Source organism: Chiloscyllium punctatum, chromosome 18 (genome assembly GCF_047496795.1).
Source record: "Chiloscyllium punctatum isolate Juve2018m chromosome 18, sChiPun1.3, whole genome shotgun sequence".
Taxonomy (NCBI): Eukaryota; Metazoa; Chordata; class Chondrichthyes; order Orectolobiformes; family Hemiscylliidae; genus Chiloscyllium; species Chiloscyllium punctatum.
Window position 1 is genome coordinate 78,511,180 of NC_092756.1, and position 10,054 is coordinate 78,521,233.

Below are 10,054 nucleotides of genomic sequence, written 5' to 3' on the forward strand. Positions count from 1 at the left end.
GGCTACAGCTGGAGTACTGTGTGCAGTTCTAGTCACCACAGTAAAAGGAGGATGCAAATGCACAGGAAAGGTCATAGAGGAAATTCACCAGGACGCTGATCAGGCTGGAATGATTCCACTACGAAGAGAAACTAGACAGACTGGGGTTTGTTCTCTCTGGTGCAAGGTGGCTGAGGGAGGGGACCTGATTGAGGTCTCCAAAATTATGAGGGGCATGGATAGGAGCGATAGCAACGAACCTTTCCTCATAGTAGAAGAGTCAATTCCAGGGGTACAGATTTCAAGTAAGGATTAGGACATTTAGAGAGGATTTAAGGAAGCATTTTTGCACCCAGGGGTTGGTAAGTATTTGGAATTCACTGTTGGAAAGGGTCGGAGCCATCACAACATTTTTTTTAGATTACTTACAGTGTGGAAACAGGCCCTTTGGCCCAACAAGTCCACACCGACCCGCCGAAGCGCAACCCATCCATACCCCTATATTTACCCCTTCACCTAACACTACGGGCAACTTAGCAAGGCCAATTCACCTGACCTGCACATCTTTGGACTGTGGGAGGAAACTGGAGCACCCGGAGGAAACCCACGCAGACACGGGGAGAATGTGCAAACTCCACACAGTCAGTCACCTGAGGCGGGAATTGAACCCAGGTCTCTGGCGCTGAGGCAGCAGTGCTAACCACTGTGCCACCGTGCCGCCCAAGGTACTTAGATGAATAATTGAAATGTCATAGTATGCAAGGCTATGGATCAAGTGCTGGAAATGAGATTAGAGTAGTTAGGTACTTGATCACATGCACAGTAATGACAAACCTCTTTCCATGCTGCTACACTCTACAAAGTTTATATACACTTTGTGAAGAGATTCATACTTAACTTTTTGGAGACAGGCTTAAGTAAGTGCATCTGCATGGCATTGCAATGGAGGCAGTGAACTCCAATTCCTATCAGATCATGGGAGCCCCAACATGCCTTTAACAGCATGACAGGCTGCACGTGCTCTTTGGAAGTTTTCTTTCACAAATGAAGAACATAGCCTATGTGAAAAGGAGATCAAGAGAACAATAAGAGTGCAAGAAATCCAATAAGTTGATCAGAGGCAGTTGAAGGTTGCTACCTTCAATCTGCTGTTCATTCATCGATTCAGAAGCAAGAAAAGCGACTCTAGGCAGAAGAAGTGCTGGTGTTATTAGCATCCAGGAAGTTAGGTCTTCCAAGAGATGACAAAGTGATGGAATGTGATTAGCTGCATGCTGGGAAAAAATAGGACTTGGAAGAAGTCCTGGGAACCACTGAAAGTTCACTGCAACTGAAAGTAAAGGTGAAGAAAACCCATAAGCAGTATTTATTTGGTGGAGCTGAGAAATATTGGAGTTTGGAAAAAATACAGGGCCAGTTGTGGCTTACTGAAGCCAGCTGTCTGCAAGAGCTGGAATTGCGCCTGTGAGTAGATGCAGTCTTAGAAGTCCAGTGGAAACAACTTCAGAGACGGAACCACTGGGACGCGAGCAGTTACTTAGGTAGTCAATGAACGAGTGGCTTCTGAGAGTGCTTTAAGGCATAATTTTCTAAAGTAAACAAATTGCAACCTCTTGTTCAACAGACAACCCTTTAATGAGATTCACTGACAGAGTCACTTAGATCTTGGTTGATGGTTGAGAGCTCTGTGGGATCTATCTTGACAACACCTGCTATCTAATATGCTCTGAGAGGCATTCAACTGCAGTTTGTCTATTACTTCATATTATTTTACTTATTTGTTCATGAGATGTGGACATTGGTGGTTAGCCAGCATTTATTGACCATAGGAGTTAACCACACTGCAATCGATCTAGAGCCACAATTAGGTCAGACAAGGACAGCTATGATAGTGTAAACTTCAGAACTTTAATACCTGTTCATACATTTAAAGAAGCAGCAATAACTCTGTCTGGAATAAAATATTAAAAGAACAAAGACAACCGTATACAGGGATTGAAAGCAATTAGCCATGTCTGGGAAAAGAAGTTCTCGAGACTACACAAACAAAACTGTGTTGACACCTGCTTGATAGCTGGCTGGTTTATGCCACAAAGACAAATGATTGCCCTGTAAAAAAAATTAAGGAGTTAATCACAGGAAAACTATATCTTCAATCAGATTGGCCATTGCCAAATGTAACAAGGGAAAAAAAGATATTTCTGATAAGAAGAAAAGTTCTAAACTCAATGGTTCTAAAGGAATAATCAATAGTTTGGATGGAAGAATCTGGAAGATCATTAATAATGTCACACAGTAGAGTAGAAGGGTTACATCTTGCCATCCTGAAAAAGGCCCATTTATGCCTTCTCAGTGCTTTCTGTCAATCTTCTATCCATGTCAATATCATGCACTTTTACTTTCCACAATAACATTCAATCTGGCATCTTATCAAGTGCCTTCCAGATATCTAAATTTCTATTTTTAGTCCTTGGGTTATCCTCCATTTCTGGTTTTTGTATTCTATTGAGAACACAGAGAAATGTGCATTCAGTGTGCATGTCCCTTCACCTTTATCCACAGCATATTACCTCCTCAAAAATTCCCATAGATTGGTCAAACATGATTTCTCTTCCACAAAACTATGTTGACTCTTCCCGATTACTATGAATTTATCTAACTGCCTTGTTATAACCTTTTCAAATTACCTTCTAGTGTTTTACCTATGAAGATGCTAAACTAAGTGACCAATAATTATAGAGTTAGAGTCAGACAGCACGGAAACAGACCCTTCAGTCCACAGGTAGGCAGGGTGGTTAAGAAGGCATTTAGCATGCTTGCCTTCATTGCTCAGACCTTTGCGTATAGGAGGTAGGACTTCATGTTGAGGTTGTACAGGACATTGGTGAAGGCAGTTCTGTAGTACTGTGTGCACTAGGATGCTGCCAGGAATGGAGTGCTTGAGTTACAAAAATAGGCTGGAGAGGTGAGGGCCATTTTCACTGGAGCGTTGGAGGTTGAGGGGTGACCTGATAGAGGTTTATAAAATCACAAGGGGCATAGATAAGGTGAACAGCAAGGGTCTTTTTCCCAGGATGAGGGAGTTCAAAACTAGGAGGCATACTCTTAAGATGAAAGGAGAAAGATTTAAAAAGGGCATGAGAGCAACTTTGTTCCACAGAGATGGTTTGTGTGTGGAATGAAGTGTTAGATGCAGATACAGTTACATTTAAAAGATATTTGGATACGTACATAACCAGGAAAGCTTTGGAGGGATATGAGTCAAACGCAGGAAATTGAGACTAGTTTAGCTTGGGAACATGGTCAGTGTGGACTAGTTGGACTGAAGAGTCTGTTTCTATGATGTATGATTCTATGACTCTCCTTATAATTCAAACCCTCCTTCCTATAGCAGGGCAACCAGAACTGTACACAATATTCCAACTGTTTTCTGCTTTCGGTCTGTTACCTTCCAAATAAAGGAATTACATTCACCATCTTCCAACTTAATGAAGCCATTCCTGAATCAAGTGTTTTGGAAAATTGAAACCAATACATCAACTGCATCACAAGTCACTTCTTTTAACATGAAGTCCATTAAGAGCCAGGCATGTGTCAGCCAACAGCTTCAAAAATTTACTTCATACCACTTCTCTGGGGATAGCAGTTTTTTCAAGTTCCTCCCTCCCTTCCATTTCTTAATTTATCATTCCGTTTGAATGTTATTTGTGCAGTCTGTAATGAAGACCAATGCAAAATACCTGTTCAACTTATCTGCCATTTTCTTAATTTTATTCAATTATTGATTTTCTCATCTCTAATTCTAGAGTCATAGAATGCTGACTTTGTGGAATCAGGCCATTTGCCCCTCCAAACAGCATCCCAACCAGACCACCCCCCCTTACCTTATCCCTGTAACTCTGCATTTCCCATGGCTAATCCACCTAGCTTGCATGTTCTTGGACACTATGAGCAATTCAGCATGGCCAATCCACCTAACCAGCACATCTTTAGACTGTAGGAGGAAACTGGAGCAAACCGTAAGAAACTCACATGGACACGGGAAGAGTGTGTAAACTCACACCTGAGGTGGAATCAAACCAAGGTCTTTGGTGCTGCCACCCCCACTTTGTTAATTCTTTTCTTCTTTAATATTTTGAGAAACTCTTAATATCAATTTTGTATAGGCGAGTTTTGAGAAGATTTGCAGCACAAGTTGAGGTTCTGGATGTAGGTTTGCTCGCTGAGCTGGAATGTTTGTTTTCAGACGTTTCGTCACCATACTAGGTAACATCTTCAGTGAGCCTCCAGATGAAGCACTGGTGGTGTAGGCCATTTTGCATTTATACGTTTGGGTTTCCTTGGGTCAGTGATGTCATTTCCTGTTCTTTTTCTCAGAGGGTGGTAAATGAGATCCATGACAATGTTTTTGTTGATAGAGTTCCCGTTGGAATGCCACGCTTCTAGGAATTCTCATATGTATCTCTGTTTGGCTTGTCCTAGGATGGACACGTTGTCCCAGTTGAAGTGGTGTCCTTCCTCATCTGTATGTAAGGATGCTAGTTAGCGAGTGGGTCATAGAGTCACTGAGATGTGCAGCATGGAAACAGACCCTTCGGTCCAACCCGTCCATGCCGACCAGATATCCCAACCCAATCTTGTCCCACCTGCTAGCTCCCGGCCCAAATCACTCCACACCCTTCCTATTCATATACCCATCCGAACGCCTCTTAAATGTTGCAATTGTACCAGCCTCCACCTGCTCCTCTGGCAGTTCATTCCATACACGTCTCACCCCTCTGTGAGAAAATGTTGCCTCTTAGGTCTCTTTTATATCTTTTCCCTCACCCTAAATCTATGCCCTCTCGTTTTGGACTCCCTGACCCCAGGGAAATGACTTTGCCTATTTATCCTATCCATGCCCCTCATAATTTTGTAAACCTCTATATGGGCACCCCTCAACCTCCGACGGTCCAGGGAAAACAGCCCCACCGTGTTCAGCTGCTCCATATAGCGCAAATCTCCAACTTTGGCATCATCCTTGTAAATCTCTTCTGAACCCTTTCAAGTTTCACAACATCTTTCTGATAGGAAGGAGTCCAGAATTGCACGCAATATTCCAACAGTGGCCTAACCAATGTCCTGCATAGCTGCAACATGACCTCCCAACTCCTGTATTCAATACTCTGTCCAATAAAAGAAAGCACACCAAACGCCTTCTTCACTATCCTGTCTACCTGCGACTCCACTTTCAAGGAACTATGAATCTGCACTCCAAGGTCTCTTTGTTCAGCAACACTCCCTAGGGCTTTACCAATAAGTGTATAAGTCCTGCTAAGATTTGCTTTCCCAAAGTGCAGCACCTCGCATTTCTCTGAATTAAACTCCATCTGCCACTTCTCAGACCATTGGCCCATCTGATCAAGATCCTGTTGTAATCTGAGGTAACTCTCTTCGCTGTCCACTACACCTCCAATTTTGGTGTCATCTGCAAACTTACTAACTGTACCTCTTATGCTCACATCCAAATCATTTATGTAAATGACAAAACGTAGTAGACCCAGCACCGATCCTTGTGGCACTCCACTAGTCACAGGCCTCCAGTCTGAAAAACAACACTCCACCACCACCTTTGAGCCAGTTCTGTATCCAAATGGCTAGTTCTCCCTGTATTCCATGAGATCTAACATTGCTCACAAGTCTCCCATGGGGAACCTTGTCGAACACCTTATTGAGTCCATATAGATCACATATTTTCATCTGCCCTCATCAATTCTCTTTGTTACTTCTTCCAAAAACTCAGTCAAGTTTGTGAGACATGATTTCCCACACACAAAGCCATGTTGACTATTCCTAATCAGTCCTATCATACCTATAGTTCCCTGGCTTGTCCTTACCACCCTTCTTAAACTTTGGCACCATGTTAGCCAACTTCCAGTCTTCTGGCACCTCACCTGTGACTATCGATGATACAAATATCTCAGCAAGAGGCCCAGCAATTATTTCCCTAGCTTCCCACAGAGCTCTCGGGTACACCTGATCAGGTCCTGGGGATTTATCCACTTTTATGCGTTTCAAGACATCCAGCATTTCCTCCTCTGTAATATGGACATTTTGCAATGTGTCACCATCTACTTCCCTACAGTCTATATCTTCCATATCCTTTTCCACAGTAAATACTGATGCAAAATACTCGTTTAGTATCTCCCCCATTTTCTGCAGCTCCACACAAAGGCCTCCTTGCAGATCTTTGAGGGGCCCTATTCTCTCCCTCGTTACCCTTTTGTCCTTAATGTATTTGTAAAACTCCCTTGGATTCTCCTTAATTCTATTTGCCAAAGCTATCTCATGTCACCTTTTTGCCCTCCTGATTTCCCTTTTAAGTATACTCCTACTTCCTTTATACTCTAAGGATTCACTCGATCTATCCTGTCTATACCTTACATATGCTTCCTTCCTTTTCTTAACCAAACCCTCAATTTCTTTAGTCATCCAGCATTGCCTATACCCACCAGCCTTTCCTTTCACCCTAACTGGAATATACTTTCTCTGCATTCTCATTAATCATTTCTGAAGGTTTCCCATTTTCCAGCTGTCCCTTGACCTGCGAACACCTGCATCCAATCAGCTTTTGAAAGTTCTTGCCTAATACTGTCAAAATTAGTTTTTCTCTAATTTAGAACTTCAACTTTTAGATTTGGTCTATCCTTTTCCAACACTATTTTAAATCTAACGGAATTATGGTTGCTAGCTCCAAAGTGCTCCCCCACTGACACCTCAGTCACCTGCCCTGCCTTATTTCCCAAGAGTAGGTCAAGTTTTGCACCTTCTCTATACTGAATCAGAAAATTTTCTTGTACACACTTAACAAATTCCTCTCCATCTAAACCCTTAACACTATGACAGTCCCAGTCTATGTTTGAAAAATTAAAATCCCCTACCATAACCACCTTATTATTTACAGATAGCTGAGACCTCAGAGTCATAGAGTCATAGAGATGTACAGCTTGGAAACAGACCCTTCTGTCAAACCTGTCCATGCCGACCAGATATCCCAACCCAAACTAGTCCCACCTGCCAGCACCCAGCCCATATCCCTCCAAACCCTTTGTATTCATATACCCATCCAAATGCCTCTTAAATGTTGCAATTGTACCAGCCTCCAGCACATCCTCTGGCAGCTCATTCCATACATATACCACCCTCTGTGTGAAAAAGTTGCCTCTTAGGTCTCTTTTATATCTTTCCCCTCTCACCCTAAACCTATGCCCTCTAGCTCTGGACTCCCCGATCCCAGGAAAAAGATGTTGTGGTTCTGTTTGCCGAGCTGGGAATTTGTGTTGCAGACGTTTCGTCCCCTGTCTAGGTGACATCCTCAGTGCTTGGGAGCCTCCTGTGAAGCGCTTCTGTGATGTTTCCTCCGGCATTTATAGTGATTTGTATCTGCCGCTTCCGGTTGTCAGTTCCAGCTGTCCGCTGCAGTGGCCGGTATATTGGGTCCAGATCGATGTGCTTATTGATTGAATCTGTGGATGAGTGCCATGCTTCTAGGAAGCCAAACAGAGAACAGCCAGGGAATTCCTAGCACTCGCATTGAGGCAGGAAGAATCTGTTCTGCTGTACAAGACTGCACCTGAACTACATGAGACCAGTACCCTCTTGAGATAGAACTTTAAACAAGTTAGAATGGGAAAGAAATATGACAATAGCAGTAGCAACCATAAAACAACAATAACTGAAGAGAGCAAAGGATTACCCAAAGAAAGCAACAAAACAAAGCTGTCATGAACAGTCAATAAACAAATATAAAACAGGTAAAAATAAAAGGGAGTGCTGAATACAAATTATACCACCTATACACCTCAGGAAAATAAAATTGAGAAGCTTAAGGCAAGGAGTAAGGATCTAGACATGGCAGCAATAACTGAAAAAAGCTAAAAGTGCAGGACTAGCTAAGATTTATGATAATTACTGAAGGTTGTCATCAGAAAGGACATATAAGGCAGGGGGAGTGTGTGGTTTATCTGCCCAAAATACAATGTCAACAGGAAAAAAAAGCAAACTAACAGAAGGTTAAAACAAAAACCAACTGAACTGAATCAAAAGATAAAGGAGCAATCATGCTATTAGGGGTACACTGCAAACCACCTTATAGCAAAAATGATTTTCGGGGAAATATAGGCATACATATGACATAGAACATAAAATAACCATAGTAAATTTTAACTATCCCAAGCTAAATTGTCATGATGGTTTGACAAAAAGTGACAAGGAAGAAAGTTACCATAAATGCATGGGGACTCCTTTTCTTCTTCAATTTAAGTACTGCAAGTCCTCATTTAGAGTTATCCCATTTAGAGTCGGTTTACTTTAATATTGTTCTGTCAGCAACATCTCATTAAGAGTAGCCAGATTCACTTTAACGTAATTTATCTAACCTGATTTGCAACAATTTGGCACTGCCACTCTTGCTCACCATGCCCAGACTTCCAAAGCGTGAATCCTTATCCGATCAACCTTCCAACTTACAGCATCTCCACATGCTAGACTTTCCAACACATGGCATTTCTTTGTGTTCAACTTTCCAAACGTGGAATCAAGGCACTACTACCCAAGTTCTGCACCAGGTAGCCTTCATTCAGCTGGCTACAGATTGCCTACTTGAGCTATTGCTTGCTCCTGACCATGATGTAGCTGCTGCCTGATAGCATCTTTTTGATGAGGCCAGAAAGCCTCCTTTTTTGTTGGTCACCACTCCCTTCACGATCCACGCAGTCATGGTGGAGAGTTCCAATTAGCTGACTGCAGTACTTTGGCTTTCCTCCCGGTCTTCCTTGACAGTAGGGCATTACTGAGCTCAGAGAGGGTAAAAGATCACAAGTCAGAGGGTCACAAAGGGAAGGATCCCCATCAACCAGGAAGATCAGAAAGCAAAATCTAGCAGTGGGCAGGAAGTATTGAAGTAGAAAATTAAATTTCAAAATATAAAAGATATTTTGTTTTAAAAGTTATTCTTGTTCCAATTTAGGACTTTAGCAAAGTAAACTACTTCAACTTACAGTGAATGCTTTCATGTTTTTTTTCTGAGAAGAAAGTTTCTACCAAACCTAACCACGGTGTTAAAACTGATTCCTATGGGAAACTATATTTCACTCATACTTGCAATTTTCAGGAATGCAATCATAATTTTAAGTAAGACTTCCTGCTTTTTAAACTAACCCATTATTTGCTAAGACATTTGTTTAAGCTAAAAAAACGGTGTTGAGAATTGATTATTAACAACGTATGGGATTCATTATTCATAAAGTCTGATTTGGAGCCATTGGGGTAAATTTCAGAGACTTTGAAGCTTCTAATTTTGCTGTCTTGTGATACAGAGATGGAAAGGCTGATTTGGTTCAGCTGCCTGTCTCTGTCTCATAACACTTTCCATTTAGTTCCTTGCATCTAAATACTATTAAATATATACTAGAGGCTTTACCCTATTCCTTTTGATTTTAATTCTCTTAGCCTAACCTAAAGACCATTTTTTACTTTAAAGACAGGATAGTAGAAATACTCACCCGTCCTTACTTACCAAAGGAGCCATTTATCCCACACTGACTCCCAGTTCCAATTGATGAGACAATTTTTTTCCCCGCAATTTCAATCATGAATATTTTCAAAACTTCCCACCCTAAGCAGCTTTTCAACTCCAGGTCTCAGGCATTCAGTTGCGTCTACAGTGTAAAACCCATAAGCTTTCCACTTTTCTTCAGTTCCAAAGAAAAATCATTAGTACTGAAATGTTAACTTTTTTTTCTCTCCACAGATTCTAACAGAACTACTGACTTTCCCTAGCAATTTATGTTTTTTTGGGCAATGGCTTGTATGGCTTTTAATATCTTTGACAAATCCACAAACATTTAAGAGAAGAACGTGGTCAACAGTGACTTTCCAAATTGTCAGAAAGAGACATCAAACTGCTCCCTAGAAAACAATATTCATGCTCAATTATTTTTAAAATTCCACATATATATTTTCAGTGTGCCATTTCCAAAAGTTCTATTTTTAAATTCTATAAGTTCTGTTCAGAAACAGTTATCTCAGACTTTTT